Source organism: Danio rerio, chromosome 1, assembly GCF_052040795.2.
Source record: "Danio rerio strain M-AB ecotype USA chromosome 1, GRCz13ab, whole genome shotgun sequence".
NCBI classification, from domain to species: domain Eukaryota; kingdom Metazoa; phylum Chordata; class Actinopteri; order Cypriniformes; family Danionidae; genus Danio; species Danio rerio.
The window spans coordinates 45625001-45642581 of record NC_141021.1 but is presented as its reverse complement, the minus strand read 5'-3'; the positions used below and the strand labels follow the sequence as shown (position 1 = coordinate 45642581).

The window sequence follows — 17581 nt, the reverse complement described above, 5'->3', positions numbered from 1 at the left end:
TTAAAAAGTATGTTCTATGCAGTATAAATGTAAGCGGTATGAATTTAACTCGGACGTACTACATCCATTGTGATGATCACGTGACCTACCCACGTCAGTTCTGTCGCTTGACTCCCATTCATGAATTCTCTCACGAAGCATTATGGGATAGCATAGCATCCATGGAATGTGCACTTTAGAATCTCGCCAGAAGTAGTAGGTCATCTAGGTTCTTCTCGCGTACTGTTTCTCAAATTCTGTGAATTTGTACGTACTACTCGGATTGCATACTGTACTGTATAGTATGGAAGTATGCAATTGCAGACACACCAAGTCTGTTTTGATTCACTAATAATGAAACATCACACCCAAGGGGTGAATTTGTGTAAATTTTAGGATTTGAGATGTCACAAACCCAAAAAGAGGCTGCTTGTAGTCCCTTTCAGGTATTTATTGTAGGCTTTTTAAAACAAATTAGGTAAAATGAAATATCTACCTTTACATTGAACTTTGATCGTTGTAATTCACAATCAAACAGCAACATTACAAACTTCATTCATTCATTTTCCTTCGGCTTAGTCTTGATCAGGGGTCGACACAGTGTAATAAACCACCATCTATTCCAGCATATGTTTCACACAGCGGATGCCCTTCTAGCTGCAACCGAATACTGGGAAACATTCATTCACACGCACATTCGTACACTATGGCCAATTTAGTTTATTCAATTTCAACTGTAGCACATGTCTATAGACTGGGGAAACCAGAGACGCAAGCAAACTCAAGTCCCCAGCCGGTCCCCTTCTTCCTTTGAGGTGACATTGCTAACCTGAGCCACCATGCCACCAATTGCATACTTATTAAAGATAAAAAAAAGATGTAATCCTAATTAATGACCATTTAATATATTTGTTTTGTAAGTGGATTTAATATATTTCTGCTTGACTGAAGGTGTTGTTTTAGGCAATATGTGCGGTTGGTGGAGAAGAAATCGAGGTGAAGTAAAAAACAAGTGGATTATACGTAGCTAGATATGTACGCTTCAGTGCTAATTAGCTAATTAACCACTCTTCTGCTTACTGTAGTACTTGCCACAAGATGAGAGGGTGCTTGCTGAAATGTACCAAAGACAAAAATAAGTTGTTAAGTATTTTTAGGGATTTATGGTCACTGTAATTAGCTGCATTCACAGTCCATATGTCATCAGCTGCACTGTAATGAACTGTAGTCTTTACTTCAATGCCGCAATCTGTTTGCTTTTTTATCATCAAGGTTTTTGTCACCAAATCTATACTAAATACAAAGCAATAATTAAATAAGCTTTTCTAAACATGACCTAATAATATAACATAGGGAAAGAGCTGCCTTTTAGCATGCTTTACTAAAAATACTTGTTACAGACAGTGTGAGATATTATGCTGTAATGTGAACTGAATGTAATGTTTTCTAAAAAAAATAAATAAATCCTTAAATAGTATTTAATAGTTTTAGTAATATTCAAAACAAATATTTGATCCACTTTAATGTGGCTAAGCATGTTTTCAGTGTAATTTTTCAGTTTCTAGATTGTCTCCTCTAATAAACTATGTGTTTATATTATAGCTGCACAATAAATCTTTTCAGCATCAATATCGCAATGTGTGCATCTGCAATAGTCACATCGCAGAATGTGCAATGTTGAGATTATAGTTGACCTAGAGCCACGTGAAGTTTTTGAAGTCCCTGTGGAACTGTATTACTATTTCTTTTTTTTAATTTGCAGGTGTTTTTAAGGCCTGTGACTTAACAAGAGAGTTAATGTATTCAGGCACAAGCAATTGTATAATTTGTAACTTGAATAAAGGTGGATTGTATTGGATTATTTATACAATGAAGTCTAAAGTTTTGTTTACATTTAATTTTTTAATTTCTACTTACATACTTTTCACTTCCCAATAATCCACTGTACATTAACACTGTACATTTCACTTTTATCAGTCATTTCTCTATATTTTATGAATGATTCACTCTCCTAGAATAATCCGGAATCAGTCTAAACCAATCTCGTTCCTGGAGGTCTGGTGCCCTCCAGGGTTAGGCCCCAACTTGCCTCAACACACCTGCCTTGGTGTTTCAAGTATACCTAGTAAGACCTTGATATATTTGAGTCATTTGCAAAAAACAGGACAAGTCATGTTAAATCATGATTTTTTATTGTTTAAAGTGACTTAAAAAAATTTAAATAAACTTTACACATACATTTCAATTTACATTATATCAGTACTTTGTAAATTACTTAATGAATTATAATATCGAAAATACATGTATTTGGGCCTTATTGATAAAGTACTTTATATTAATTGATCAAACACATATTTTTTTTAACCAATAAAAAACAGGAATTCTAAAGAATTAAAAAAAAAAAAAACTAAATACTAAATATTTAACAAAAGGTTTGAACAGTATGAACTTTTCCCAGTGCAAAAACAGTGAGGCCAAGGTTTGCATTCAGAGTGATTGTCTTGAATCTCCATGTGATTTGTTTCTCCCTAAACCAAAACTGGCCAAACTTTTTTGTATAAAGGGCCAAAAACCAATTATCATTTAGAGCCGAGGTTTAGTGAAGGCGTCTCATGTTTGACTGGCTAAAAGGTATCCGAATTTTAAGACAACGCTAGTGTTAAATTTAAGGCACACTCAATGATAATTTGTAACTTTAAAAGTAGTGAAGCGGATCAGTTAACTTAATATGTTCTTTATTACAACTATGAAAACAAATATGCAGAAAAAGACTGTTTAATTGCAGTAACTCTAGTAACCTTCACTTACAATGCATTAATTTGTATTTTAATACATTTAAAATATATAAAAAAGACACTGCTAATTCAAGTGTACTTTCAATAAACACCTTCTGTAAAACCGGGTGGGTGGCAGCGCACTTCATTCAAGAAAGTACATCCTTCCTATTTTTGTGGTGAAAAGGACTCTCCTCACCTGCTGATGAATGATGAAAAGGAATCAATCATTAAGCTATGCATTAATTTGGCAGGTGAACCCGAATTAAAATTAATGTATGTTAAAACAGCATTACTTATTCAAACCTTTCAAAATGTTCCTCATGGAGTGAGCAAATGCTGCAGCTGTTTGAGGGGCCTTTCTTCTTTACGGGGTTCCATGAAAAATGGATGATTTTGACCTATTTAATGCAAAAGCATGGAGGAGGTTAAAGCAAATAAAGAGCCTTTCCGTGTTTGTTTGGCCTCCTCGCTGTGCCTCCAAACTCCTGTGAAGGTTTTAGAAGTAAATGTCATAAGTGCTTAGAAAAACAAGCACAAAGAAAAGACCTTCACTTCATTCACACAGAGCGTACGCATGGGAAGGATTCACTCAAACTTAATCATTTCCTTGTGCTACTTTGGACGAATCATTTTAGTAATAGGTGAATGGATTATATTATGTGTAACGGTGTGTAAAACAGGAAATTTCTGTTTTTCATATATCTCAGAGGTTAGATATTGTTATAAATGTCCTACAAATGTAATTCACAATCCGATTGAACATAAAGTCAGTTCTAAAGTTGTTCTAAACATAACCTTACTGCTCTCCATCTTGTGCTGCTTTTAGCTTATTTGGGCTATCTTTTTTGCTCTTTTCATATTGTTAAATGTCAGACAATGTGTACTATTAAATTCTTAACTGTGGAAGGCATTCAGTGCCAACTTGTAATTTTTAATAGGTTTTTGTTCCGTTTTTACTCACCTTTTAATTAATAATTTTAGGGAAAGTAGGTTGTAGGGTGAATCATAGTAGTTATTGTGTTAATTATGGTGTTTAGGATTTACAATCATTATGCTAAGATTTAGAACCAATTTAATTACATGGTTACTATAAAGTTCCGTACCTTCTTTTTAATCAGTTCTACAATTTATTCCCTCCATGTAGATTTGAAAAAAAAAAGCCTTTATTAATGCATTATAAGCCATGACGCATAGCAGCCAGCTATAAAGTGAATCCCAACTCTACAAAAAACTGAACTGAAGCTAATATAATGTAACGATATACACCACCGGTCAAAAGTTTGGGGTCAGTATGATTTTAAATGTTTTAAAATAAGCTTATCCTGCTCACCAAAGCTGCATTTATTTAATCAAAAATACAGTACAAATTGTAAAATCTTGAAATGTTATTGTACTATTAAATAAATGTTCAAAAGTAATTTATAATCATTTATTTTTTGTGAATTTAAAGATGAATTTTCAGCTTCATTACTCAGTCTTCAGAGTCACATGATCCTTTAGAAATTACTCTATTATTCATTTATTCCTTCATTAATTTTATCTTCGGCGTAGTCCCTTTATTAATCAGGGGTCGCCACAGCGGAATGAACCACCAACTTATCTTGCATTTGTTTTACGCAGCAGATGCACTTCCAGCTGCAACCCATTACTGGAATCATTCATTCACATACACTATGGACAATTTAGCTCACCCAATTCAACTATACCACGTTTTTGAACTTGTGGGGGAAACCAGAGCAACCTAAGGAAACCCACGCGAACATGGGGAGAACATGCAAACTCCACACAGAAATGCCAACTGACCCAGCTAGGACTAAAACCAGTGACCTTCTTACTGTGAGCCACCGCTGAACCACCATGTTGCCCCTACTTTTATAACATATAAAATATATAAAAAAATACAAAAAAATAAATAAACTGCAGCTATTTCAATAATGTACAATTCAATGAAAAACATTACATGGGGTTTAACACAGCAGCTTGACAAATTCAAAAAATTTAAAGTGACTAGTTAGTCTTTTTTTAACACAAAAGAAGACATTTTGTAGAAAACTTGTGCGCATAAAAGACTAAACATGTGAAAGGCCAACGCAATCTCACAGCAATTCATAACTTTTTGATTTAGTGGCTAAATCGTACAATTTAGTACTATTTGCTCATCACCCAATGAAGGTTGGGGTTAGGGGTGGGGTTGGGTGCCACGCCTCCTTTTTAAAATCGTACCTTTTCGTATGACTGAACTCGTACGAATTTGTACGAATTAGCTACTAAACTGAAGAAGCGTAAAATACTTATGTTTCCTCGTGAGATCAGGCTGGAAAGGCCTCATTAGCAGCTTTAAATTTTCAGAAGTTACCTTCACTCCCGATTCTGTACAAAAATCCAATTGAGCCTGTTTAGGATAAACTGGGTTGCAGTGATTTTGGGTGCCTGAGTCTAAAAATGCTTTCTGTTCAAGTGCTTGAATAAGTTGCTGGTCGAGTTAAAAGCAGTCAAAAGTTCTTTAGAGATTGGACATAGACTGCAGTTCACAGTAATATTTAAATTTTTACACTCAATGAAGTCAAAGTATGTCTGTATTTCCACTTGAAGACGCAAACACACTCTCTCATCTGCAGCATATCAGCAGCATATTTCACATCATGTTGTCCAGCAATTTAAAAAAGAATGCTTATTAACTGACGTTGCAGCGGAAAACATGATTTAAAAAAAAAAAAACTAATGTTGTTTTCTAAAATTTATATTTATAATGCAAGTAATGCAGTTACATTGACTTTAGTAACTGTAATCAAATTACACAAATGTACTGCGTTTCCCCAAAAATGTAATTAGAATAAATTAATGTGTTACGGTGGAACATGTTACACCCAACTCTGGTCACAATACAAATGTCACACACTTCTTATATGTCACACACACACACACACACACACACACACACACACACACACACACACACACACACACACACACACACACACACACACACACACACACACACACACACACACACAAAACATTGTAGGGGAAGGTGAAGTTCTTTTGAAGTTACTGAAAGTAAATGACATTTGCTTAAGACCAAAAAATAAAACTTTCATTAGTGCACCCTAAATTAAAGTTAATGAAATGATTATTTTTAAATGAAATGTTCCTTTAGTGGTTTAATATGCACAAGTGGAGTTCTCTGGGACTTCAAAGTGAAATTCATTTTATCTACGCTCCTTGTATATATTAACAATATCTGCGTTTGAATGTATAAATATTTTTTGAGTTAATTAAATCTGGAGTAGTAACTTTGTACTAATAATGTGTTATTAACCTTTACAGGTCATAATGACAGCGAAAGCCATTGATCTGCAATTAGAAAGTACCTCTGGCCATCTCATTTCAAGTTTCTTCATATGTTTGTAAGAAATGAAAATCATAAAATGTCATATTGCCGTTGCATAACACGCACACTTAATCTCAGTTAACATTTCCTGCAATTACATCACATCCTATTTTAATTAGAAGCTCAAGCCTTGTGCCGCACACTAGAACAAAACTGAATTTCAAACTTCAAGGGATTTTTTTTCTCCCCCTGGTGTCTGACAGTTTTGAAATTAGTCAGCATGCAATCTATGTTTAAAACTCAGAGTGTTTATCTGGACAGGATGCTGTCATATCTCTAAATAAATTATTGTTAGTGGGATTAAGGGTATTTACATTCATAAATGACTTATGTTCTTTTCAAGGTCCACAGTTTTCATTTTATCATCTCTTAAAGGACCGACATTATGATTGTTTAATCCTTTTAAAGTGTAACGTCATATGGTAAAGTATGTATTCATGGAGTAGATCAGGCATGTGGATGTTCACATTCTGTTGGAAATGCAATACATATGAACAGCATTCTCAGAGCATTATTCCTATATTCTTAATATTTTTAATATTCAGGTAATGTGCTAAAAGTGTCGATGTTAATGTTGCCATGACAGCAGTTCAGTCCTTGAGTTTTATTCATTTTCTTTTTTTCATTCATAAACAGAGTACTGCTTAATGGCTGTTCATAATTGCACACGTGTACCTTGATTTCGCTGTGATGAGGACATATTTAGAAGTGTTTCTGTTCCTGTCTTGTCCTTCGCCCAAAGGAAGAACTGGACATATGTCTGTTCCCTTAGAACATGCTAATGTTTGCTTCACTGGGAACTGCAACTGTTGAGTCGCATAGACATCTGCTTGCATAAAACAGATTTGGACAATTACACCCTCATGTGTTGTCACATTATAGACTCTAGAGAGACAGGCAGACGGACAGGGTGCACAGCAAATTATTTTGGTGGAAATCTGACAGAAGATCATTCTGTAAAATGTTTGTTTTCTAGGAACATTTTGCTAGAATACTCATTGAAGGAGATATTTAAAAACCTTGTTTTAAGGCTGGGCGATGTGACCAATTAATTATCACAAAAAAATTGCTTTTTCATTTCAAATTGTTGTGATCATCTAACATTTAATCATTGAGCAGATGTTTTTTGTTTTTTTGTTTTTCCAAAGAGACTTACAATTGAGGAGGCATTCATCAATTCAACAATTAGAGGCAATACACACAAGAAGTGTGTAGAAGTGAAGTGAAGTGAAAATAATTAAGTGCTAGAGTATATAATATACACTGTATGTATCCCCTAATCCTGCCACAACACCATGCAGCATTTTTGTATGACAGGAAATCTACATTAATATGGAATAGCATAACAGTGCAGTAATATAGTGTATGTACATATTGCTGTAATGTACTTATCATTGTCATTACATAAACTGAATAATGTGTACTATGACCAAACCTACCTTTAATCTTAACCTAAACCCATTTTTTATCCTTATATAACTCAGTACAACTGACAAAACCCAATACAACCATCGCATTTAGTCTATTTGTAAACATTATTGGAATCATGCTAATTGGAATGGACTAATGGAATACTTCTTAATTGATTGGAAATTAAACAAAACAAAAGTGTTAGATGAACATCTAGTGTTTAGGAGGAAAAAAAGTTTTAAACTTAAAAAAAAGCTTAAGTTTAAAGAGTATTATAACTTATAATAATCACTCTGTTATTGTTAGTGGAGAAACATTTGTTCATATCTATTAGAGAATTATTTCAGAATGTTAGCCAAAGTTCTGGGAGCGTTTTCTGTTTGCTGGGGAATGTCTGGCCATTTCTTTATAATTGTGATATTACAAAAAAAAAAAATAATAATAATAATAATAATTAAATGTAAAGGCAATTATTTAGAAATCAAACCAGAACATGCAGATCTTTTGTGGCTATAAAGTATTATTGATTGCCTCACAGATTTGTGCCACTAACCTTCATAAGCACTCATTTTATTTTATTTTTCTCAGTTGTGAAAGGAAAGCCAATAAGATTAGAGCCTGCCATGGAGAAAGTGCTTTACTTGATTCTGCTATGCATCAGTGAACAGAATAAGACTGTAGTCTGAGGCTACATCATCTGATACTCAAACTATTAATGAGTATACAGTATATTCTGCGGATGTTTGCATGTTATGAGACTTAATTTCTTCTTAGAGATCAGTAAAGTGACTTCTTTCAATTTTGTCTGTATGTTTTACAGTGTAGTAGTTATTCTAAAAGGATAGTTGTCAAGTGTTGTGGAGCCTGCTCTTGGGAGACCAAGGTTATGGAACAGTAATTTGCTCTATAGGAGCTTAAATCTGGACACTTTCACCTATTTTCAGCTTTAATTATTGTGTGCTACACCTCCAGGGAATAGCGGAAGGACTCCGTGCTAGTCTTCTCATTTTAATGGTATTAAAAGATGTCACGCTTATTTCCACATCAGTAGTACCTACTGGTAAGGGCCCCGGCTCTCTGAACTCGATTTTTTTCCATCTTCTCTTTCTGAATGCGAATAAGTATATTAATTTTAATAAAGAATAAGAAACCTGTTTCCAAATGTTATTAACCTTTGAAATATTGCCTCAGCGTGCTCCGTTTTGTCCACTCCTCACATACTCAAATCTCCCAATTTCAGTTTTAAAAGGCTTCTATTTTACTTGTTTTATCAAATGTAAGATAAGTCTGTAAAGTTTCATCTCAAAATACCTATCAGATTTTTTTTTTTATTATACAATGCAGAAAATTTTGGCTCATAGCAGTGTAGCTGTTTTTGCAGACTGTCTCTTTAAATGCAAATGAGCTTGTTCTCCTCGCTCATAATTTCCATGTGCATGTCTGCTTTTCATGCACTACCTCAGATAAACACCAGTCAGTGACAGAGGCACGGATAAAGCAGAAATCCAGCTCGTTAGTCAAAAATACCAAGTTTATTTGAAGTATTTGTGGTGAAGCCTTTCTGAAATGATGAGTCCCACACAAATGCTGTTACAAAGTTTGTCATTCACACACACACACACACACGTTTAACTTTACATTGTTGTGCTGACACTATGGCTGTACTGATTCCAGCTGTTATGAATTATAGCAATTACTGTCATTATTACTAACACACACTGTTTTAAAAATGTTTTAAACTTGTAAAACTCATTCGTAAGGTGCAGCTGATCACAGAGAGTTGCAACAGATCTTTTAATCCCAGTTTCTTTGCAAATCCTGTTCTGTGGACATATTTAAGCATTCCTATGGAGACATGCTATCACACTAGGGGTTAAATGATTTTAGTTTTTTTAAAGTCAACGTTATTAATGGTGACTGGAGATGTCATCAATATAACATAAGATGCAACACATCACAATTTGCTATTTATTTGCAGGAAAAACATTAACACATGCTGTTTTGACAGCTCATAACACATTGCAAAAACAATGCAACACTACCAATTACAAATTTTAGGTGCAAACAAATTCATTGTCATTTTCAACACTCTTCATTTTGTTAATAGAGCAACATTAGCTCAGGCTACACATTAACCATGACTAATACACTGTAAAACCCAACAGTCAACTTTGAAAATGAAATGAGTGTAGTTAACTCAAAAGTTACTAAAAGTTAATTCTACTCATTTGAAAGGAGTTTTTAACTTGGTGTTGAATGTAATGAGCTAATTAAATACCTCATTACTTCAACTTAAATGGAGTAAGTTAACAGTACTCATATAGATTAGTTTTTTAACTCAAGTGGTGGTTAGCAATCTGTTTCCTCAAACGATTTGAGTTGCCTTAACTTGTTGGTTTGAGTTCTTTTAATTTATTTATAGTATATAGTTTTACTGTGCTCAAGTTGCTTCATTTACTCAAATGGATTAAGTTCACAGTACTCATTAGGATTAGTTTCTGAACATAAGGTAATAGGTAAATGGTTTGTTGCCATCGGTTTCATCAGACGGTTTAAGTTACATTAACTTTTTGGGTTTTACAGTGTATGAATTTAACAAAAACAGATATACTTAGTGCAAAAGTAATGCATCGTCAGCACACAGTACATCGAACACCAATTCACGGCAAGTTATTTAATAACATAATGCATCAAAGATAAAATCTAAAAGCCAACTCTCTGTAAGTCCTGCTCAAATGCAGATAGTGTGGGTAAAAAAGATTGCTCAACATATAATATATAACTGACTGACACCTGTTTGACGATTTAAAGTTTACTCAAAGTTGATGTGAATCATTGATGCTGAAAAAGAAAAATAACATTTAAATTAATTTCAATAGTCTGAGGGCAGTTTGAACCTACATTCATGTGTAAATTGCTATCAGGTCAAAAACCATGTGCCACGACTAGTCACTGTCAATCAAAAAGCGTCATGACAGAGCGTGAAAGTCAAGCAGTCTGTGCTAGAAACTCTGTGCAACTCCTATAATACAGTACACACCTGTCAATCAATTCAGTGGGCGGGTAAAACCACACTCCCACATCACGTTGCGATGGGCCTCAAAATCACTGAGACCACTCATTTCAAAGCACTTCACAGCACTTTTAACTGCACATCATACTATACGGATTTCATTCAGTGTTAGAAGTAACATACTGCATCACTTATCTCTTCTGCAGCTCTGCCCCAAGTTATCTAGAGCTGTTAGATAATGCAGGAGGAGGACTCTACTGTCTGCCTTCTGCTTTAATGAAGACACTTTTGGAAAAACAGCTGTGCACAACGGCTGATTGGTAAATGGAATGAATATGCATAGGCGTCCCCATCTGTGCTTCGTGATTGCTTAGTCTCGATAACAATCTATGGCTGTAACACTCCATGAGCATGTTTTTAGCATCAGTCATTGTTACTCTGCTTGAGTGCATAACTTAATTTACTTTTCTGTTGTTATATTATATTATATTATATTATATTATATTATATTATATTATATTATATTATATTATATTATATTATATTATATTATATTATATTATATTATTTTATATTATATTTTATTATATATTGTTGTCAATATATACATTTTAATTGTGCTTAATTACATTTATCATGAATTAATTAATTAATTAATTTATTTATTTATTTATTGCATAATTATCGTGTTTAACATGTTAATTTATTCACACTGGTCTGCACAAGTAAGAAAAAAAGTATACACATATGTATACACACACACATACAGACATGTGTAATATGTATATACAGTGAAGCAGCAGCAAAAAAGCTTGTTTAAATCTTTTAAGAGCTTGTTTGCGTATATTTACATGTTGCATAATTGTTAGCATGCTGATCAGGTCCACATGGAGATGACACAATGAAATGTGCGCTTGCATAAATGCCTTCAGGACATAAATGCAGTAATGGTTCAAGATCGCTCAGACACAGTTTGTTTGTGTGTGAATGAATGCGATTACATGCACAGAATAAGCAGAGATCTATCAAAATTCAGATTTTTTTCAGAGACCTTTCTCAATATGTGTTCTTAAAAAAGCAGATTAAATGTGTTAAAACAGGTTAGAATTGAATAAAAAAGAAAAAAAAAAAGACATAATAGTTTGATCTGTCAGCGTTTTGGATGAGTTGCAACTGTCTGATTGTCTTTTTGAGAAGGCCAAAGAGGAGTCCCTTACAGTAATCCTCCCTGCTGCTGATAAAAGCATGAGCAAGTTGCTCTAAGTCCTCACTGGAATCAAAGCATCTAATTCTTGCAATGTTTTTGAGATGATAGTATGCTAATTTACTTACTTAAGGGTGTTTATTTGCTGAAATCTGTATAAATATCTGCTTTATTTGTATTGTGCAAAGTATATTTGTAAGGTTTTTGTGCATGCTACATATATATTAAAAAAGGAAAAACAATAAATTGTTGTTGTAAATGTTTTGTTAAAAATATGTGAAGGTTAAGTGACCATCAGGAAGAACGCAGCAACTCATTTCTCACAGGGCGCGTTCTTGTGGTCTCCCGAGTTCGTTCTACCGACGTCACATGGCAAGACCACTCTTCACATGAACGCAAGTCCATTCTCTGCAATCATGGAATTGAGAAACAGCCCTGCTCTTTATGCGTTTGCATGCAAATCAGTAAACTGCCTACACAGAAAACAACTTTATGTGGAATTTAGAGTTAGCTTTCTTGATTTTAATAGCCAGATTTCTCACTAGCAGTAACATCAAAGCCCAAACATGAGCACCTAGCTACAATAATTTGGCGGGAAATATGTCCGAGGCTGTGCTGTTGTATGTTATTGTTTATTATTATTGCAAATTATCTGTGAATGCAGCACATTTTAGTTTTATTTAGCTTTTGTTTTTGTTTAGATGATTCTGCATCGACTAGATGACACAATTTCACTATATTATTATGTTGACATCATTACAGTTTTTTTCAACTGCTAATAAGAAGCCACAAGTTCAAAACGGTTCAGACAATCAGCCAAATAGTTTACTGTGTTGAGCAAAATGTGAATAATTTTTGTTGCCTTCACAAAAACTGCATAAAAAATTCAAACAAACTTTCTAAAGTATACTCTACAAGCGGCAAAGAGGCATTATTTTCCAGCAGTAATTTTCACATGCTAACAAATAAATTTCAAAACCGTTTACAACAACAGAAGCAAAAAATGATGTGATAAAGATTCTGATAGATTCTGACCGAGTGGTGGACAATGAGTAGATCATTTATGTAAGTACAATACAATGTCTAAATTTTCACATACCCACATTCAATTCAGTTCAATTTGTTTCATTTCTACAATGTAGATTGTGTCAAAGCAGCTTAACATAGAAGTTCTAGTAAATTGAAACTGTGTGATTCCAGTTTTCAGAGTTGAAGTTCAGTTTAGTTCAGTTTAGTGTGGTTTTTCACTGCTGAAAGTCCAAACACTGAAAAGCAAATCCATCGATGCGCAGCTCCACAAGTCCCAACAAAACTTAATTAATTGATAAAAGTGACGAAAAAAAAACCTCAAGAGAAACCAGGCTCAGTTTGGCACAACCATTCCTCCTCTAGCCAAACTTCTTGTGTAGAGCTGCAGTCTTTGCACCAGAAGCTGGAGAACACTAGACGTCCATCGTGGAAAAGCTGCAGGTGTGAGTAGGTGACTGGCGGGTGATCAGGCCTGCCCACAGGATCAGTAGGGAAACTCGTCTATCACTGGGATCTTTCAGAAATTGGTCTAATGCTCTACACTCCTCCATGACTGCCAAACCTGTTCTGATCGGATTTTAAGCCATTTTTACCTTTACCTGATAAAAGTATTTAGGGTAACATGATTGCACAATGTTACACTTATTGGGCATAAAAATGTACAGTTAATGCATTCACTATAACAAATATTAGAAATAAATTTAATTATTAATTACACACACAAGATAAATCATTCAGTAAACATTTTCTATTTTTCTTCTTTTTTTAAGGGTTTTTTAGTTATTTTTTTAAATATTAAAAAATTTTACTCAATTTTGGTTCAACAAACATTTACACAACAATTAACAATAAGAGACACATGATATAAACAATATATAAGAAAGTAAAATAATAAATAAATAAATAAATAAATAAATAAATAAATAAATAAATAAATAAATAAATAAATAAATAAATTTTGACCTTCAGTTTTACCCAGTCAACATTTTCCTTGGGAATAAAAACTTTTGACCTTCAGAATATTACTTTTTTTTTTTCTTTTTTTGAATATTTTTATTGTAGCGTTTGTCATACTTAAAATATTTAGCTAGTTAAGTCTTATTTTAAAATCTTTCAATGTCAAAAACTGAAGCAGCACACTGGAATTTATGTTTTCTGTGAACACTAAAGCCTCACTGCCTTTAATTTATTTAGTCTTCTCAGTCATTTTGAAATTAATGTTAATGTTACAAATGTTAAACCACTGAGGCAGAACAACCTTAACTTTTTTGTTATTATTATTATTTGTAACTCACAAACAGAGCACCACTGATATCACATACTGGCTTTTAAAGTGCACAACAAACAATTATTTTGAAATGACATAATGTGTACATATTTTACTCCAGTATAGTAATTTAGCTGTATGAAAACCCAAAATGGTACAGGATATATTGTAAGGCACTGTTTGTAAGCTCTGCTGTCTCCTCTGTTCTCTGATTGAAGTTCTATCTGGTAGAATCCTTCAACACTAGCAAATGGATTGGTTTCCTAAAAGCATTACCAAGTCAAAACAACAAGCTGGAACTAACCCCCTTAAGAGAATTGTGGCTTATTTTTTTCTCCGCTTTAAGCTCCATGCATATAGAATAACAAGCCTTAGGAGCTGTGCACACACCACCACGCACTGTGGGATTCTTGACTATATCCACACACTCCCTTTCGTGCCATACAGACTAAAGGACTTATACTGTTTTCTTTTTTTTTATTTGAATAAAAAAAAGGAAGAAACCTTACTTTTCTGTCTGTGTCATCTCATTAACCTTAGATATTTCCCTTGCGCTAACTAGATAGAGAGCATGTTCAAACGCAACTTTGACCTCGCTCATTACAATCGCTAATAAGCCAGTAAACCGGGCTTCTGTGAGAACGGTCGTCTGTGCCGGTGACCTCCATGTGCTTCAGCTGCTGCCTGTAATTCTCTTGCTGTTTATTGCATAATGTGTTTCTCTCTGCGGTGTCAAGAGCATTTCTTTATTTTATTTATTATTTATTATTGCTTTTTTAAAGTTTAAATATAGATGACACTGGCTTTGAGGGTATTCCTTTGGGTTGCTGAGTGTGCCAAATTGTTTTCATTGTTTAGGAATCCAAACTGGCCAGTTGGCATTTCTTTGTGGACTTTGGATGTTCTCCACGTGTTGGCGTGGGTTTCCTCTATGGACTGCAAAAAATATGGATGTAGTATTCGTGACGTCACTCATAGGTGTATGAAGAGCACAAATAAAGCTTCATTTGGGCGTGGCCAACTGTGGCCATTTTGTTCGAATATCATCGCACCATCAGAGGGTAACCAAAAAGTTGGAGTGTGAGTGGAGCAACAGATGTCTGCTAGTATTTTGATAGACAGATGAAACGCTTAATAGTTCATTACCTGCGACTCGTTTGCGTTCTGACCATGTGCTTAGTTGTATACTAAATCAATAGTGTTTTAGTTTTTTAAAAACACTGTTGTAATACATTGAGCCACCAAGCATCATTATTATTTTTGTATGCAACTTACTTCCAAACACTTCTAATATAGTGTTAGTAAATGCAAAGCTATTTATGAAATCCAGGCATAACACTGACAACGTTTCAGATGACTGTTCTATAGCCTACAGCAAATCAATCTGACAGATTCTGGAGTGCATTACAGGGCTAAAGAAAATTATAAATGATATATTATTCTAACTAAAGCAAATACATTTATAGATATGATATATAAGTATATAATATTTTCACAGACCTGGGAAATGGAGGCCACAGGAATGGTTTGTGAGCACAATTACGTGCGCAGCATGTCAATTTATCTGATAACTGTATGAAATAATTCCAAAAGGCAATTGGTTGTGTAAAAAGCTACATAAAACAAAACAAACACACAATGTATGCTGAGTTCAGCAGCTAATCAGCCAGAATCAGCTTAGGTGACGTGACGGCATCCAGCGAGACCTAGCTGTCACTCAAGTGGCCACGCCCTTAATTATGCAAACTTATTATAAACGAAACAGATGAGTTATAAAGAAAATTCACCCCTCACAGTTGTCATGAAGGGTAATATTAGCTATACACACCAAAATTGTTTTTGTACCAGGCTGTAAAGACCTTTTGTTTCTTTTTGCTGTAAAGCTGGCAATATTAACATTAGGACAAATAGAAATGTGCTCTATTATGGAGCCAGGCCTGGCGGAATTTCAATTATTTGCAGTTTCAGTTACTTCCATAGTAGCTTCATGAGGGGAAAGTGGGATGTTGCCTTGTTTCCTCCAGGTGCTCTGGTTTCCCCCACAATGCAAAGACATGCGCTATTGGTGAATTGGATGAACTAAATTGGCCATAATGTATGAGTGTGTATGGGTGTTTCCCAGTACTAAGTTGCAGCCGGAAGGGCATTGGCTGTTTAAAAGATATGCTGGAATAGTTGGTATTTCATTCCACTGTGGTTACCCATATAAATAAGGGACTAAGCTGAGGGAAAATTAAAGAATGAACTTGTTTAGCTGACTTTTTTATTTATTTATTTTTTTTTTTATAGGGCTGCACAATATATCGTTTCAGCAACCAAGTAACTAAAAAATTTCTCAAATTTCTGTCTAAAGCAGAGGTGTCCACACTCGTTCCTGGAGGGACAATGTCCTGGAGAGTTTAGCGCCAACCCTAAACAAACACGCCTGAACCAGCTAATCAAGCTCTTACTAGATATGCTAGAAACTTCCGGACAGGTGTGTTGAAGCAAGTTGGAGCTAAACTCAGCTGGACACTGACCCTCCAGGACCGAGTTTGGACACCCCTGGTCTAAAGTGTTGTTTATATAATTTTTATTTTTGTTCTATTGTTTTCATCTGTGCTTTCATTTTATTTAGTATATTTTTAAATAATTTATATATAATAATTGTGTATTTTTTATGCAGAAGCACTCCTGTAAAATTATACATATTTTCCAAATGAAGTTACTCAAGTGAAATCATATGTTAAAATCGCGATATATATCGTAGAAAAACAAAACATTGCAATGGCAGTTTTTTTCCAATATCGTTCAACCCTAGTTTGTAAATATTATGAAATGTATCCAAACTTTGTATATTCTGCCTAGTTAAAGTATAGGGTTGTACTTAGCATTTATTTATTTATTTATTTTGTTTATTTATTTATTTGTTTTGTTTATTTATTTATTTATTAATAAATCAGTGTTTAGGTCAGAAAGCTTTTACACATGCACATAGGATGGTAAACTTATATTTGTTTGCTAATAACGTAATTGTGTAATTGTTTTAAGTAGTTGAGTATTTTGTTCAAAAGTATAGAACAGTACTATTTTTTAAAGCTTTGGACTCTGATTTAAAAATTAAGACATGTTGAAACATCAACGGTGACCCAGTGGCACAGTAGGTAGTGCTGTCGTGTCACAGCAAGAAGGTCGCTGTTGTGTCAGTTGGCGTTTCAGTGTGGAGTTTTCATGTTCTCCCCGCGTTCGCGTGAGTTTTCTCCGGATGCTCTAGTTTCCCCCGCGGTCCAAAGACATGCGGTACAGGTGAATTGGGTAGGCTAAATTGTTCATAGTGTATGAATGTGAATGAGTGTGTATGGTTGATTACCAGAGATGGGTTGCATCAAGTTGCACTGCATAAAACGTGCTAAATAAGTTGGCGGTTCATTCCACTGTGGTGACCCCGGATTAATAAAAAGAATTAAGTCGAACAGAAAATGAATGATTGAATGAAACATCAAAACTGGCTTGATTTATTTTTCTGATTTAC

At 34.2% G+C, this 17581-nt stretch overlaps 1 long non-coding RNA gene across 1 annotated transcript in view; it reads left to right on the top strand.

Moving 5' to 3' along the window:
- LOC141386144 (uncharacterized) overlaps window positions 1-17581 on the top strand; it is a 56199-nt gene that overhangs the window by 6635 nt on the left and 31983 nt on the right. The gene's annotated exons all lie outside the window — the stretch shown is intronic.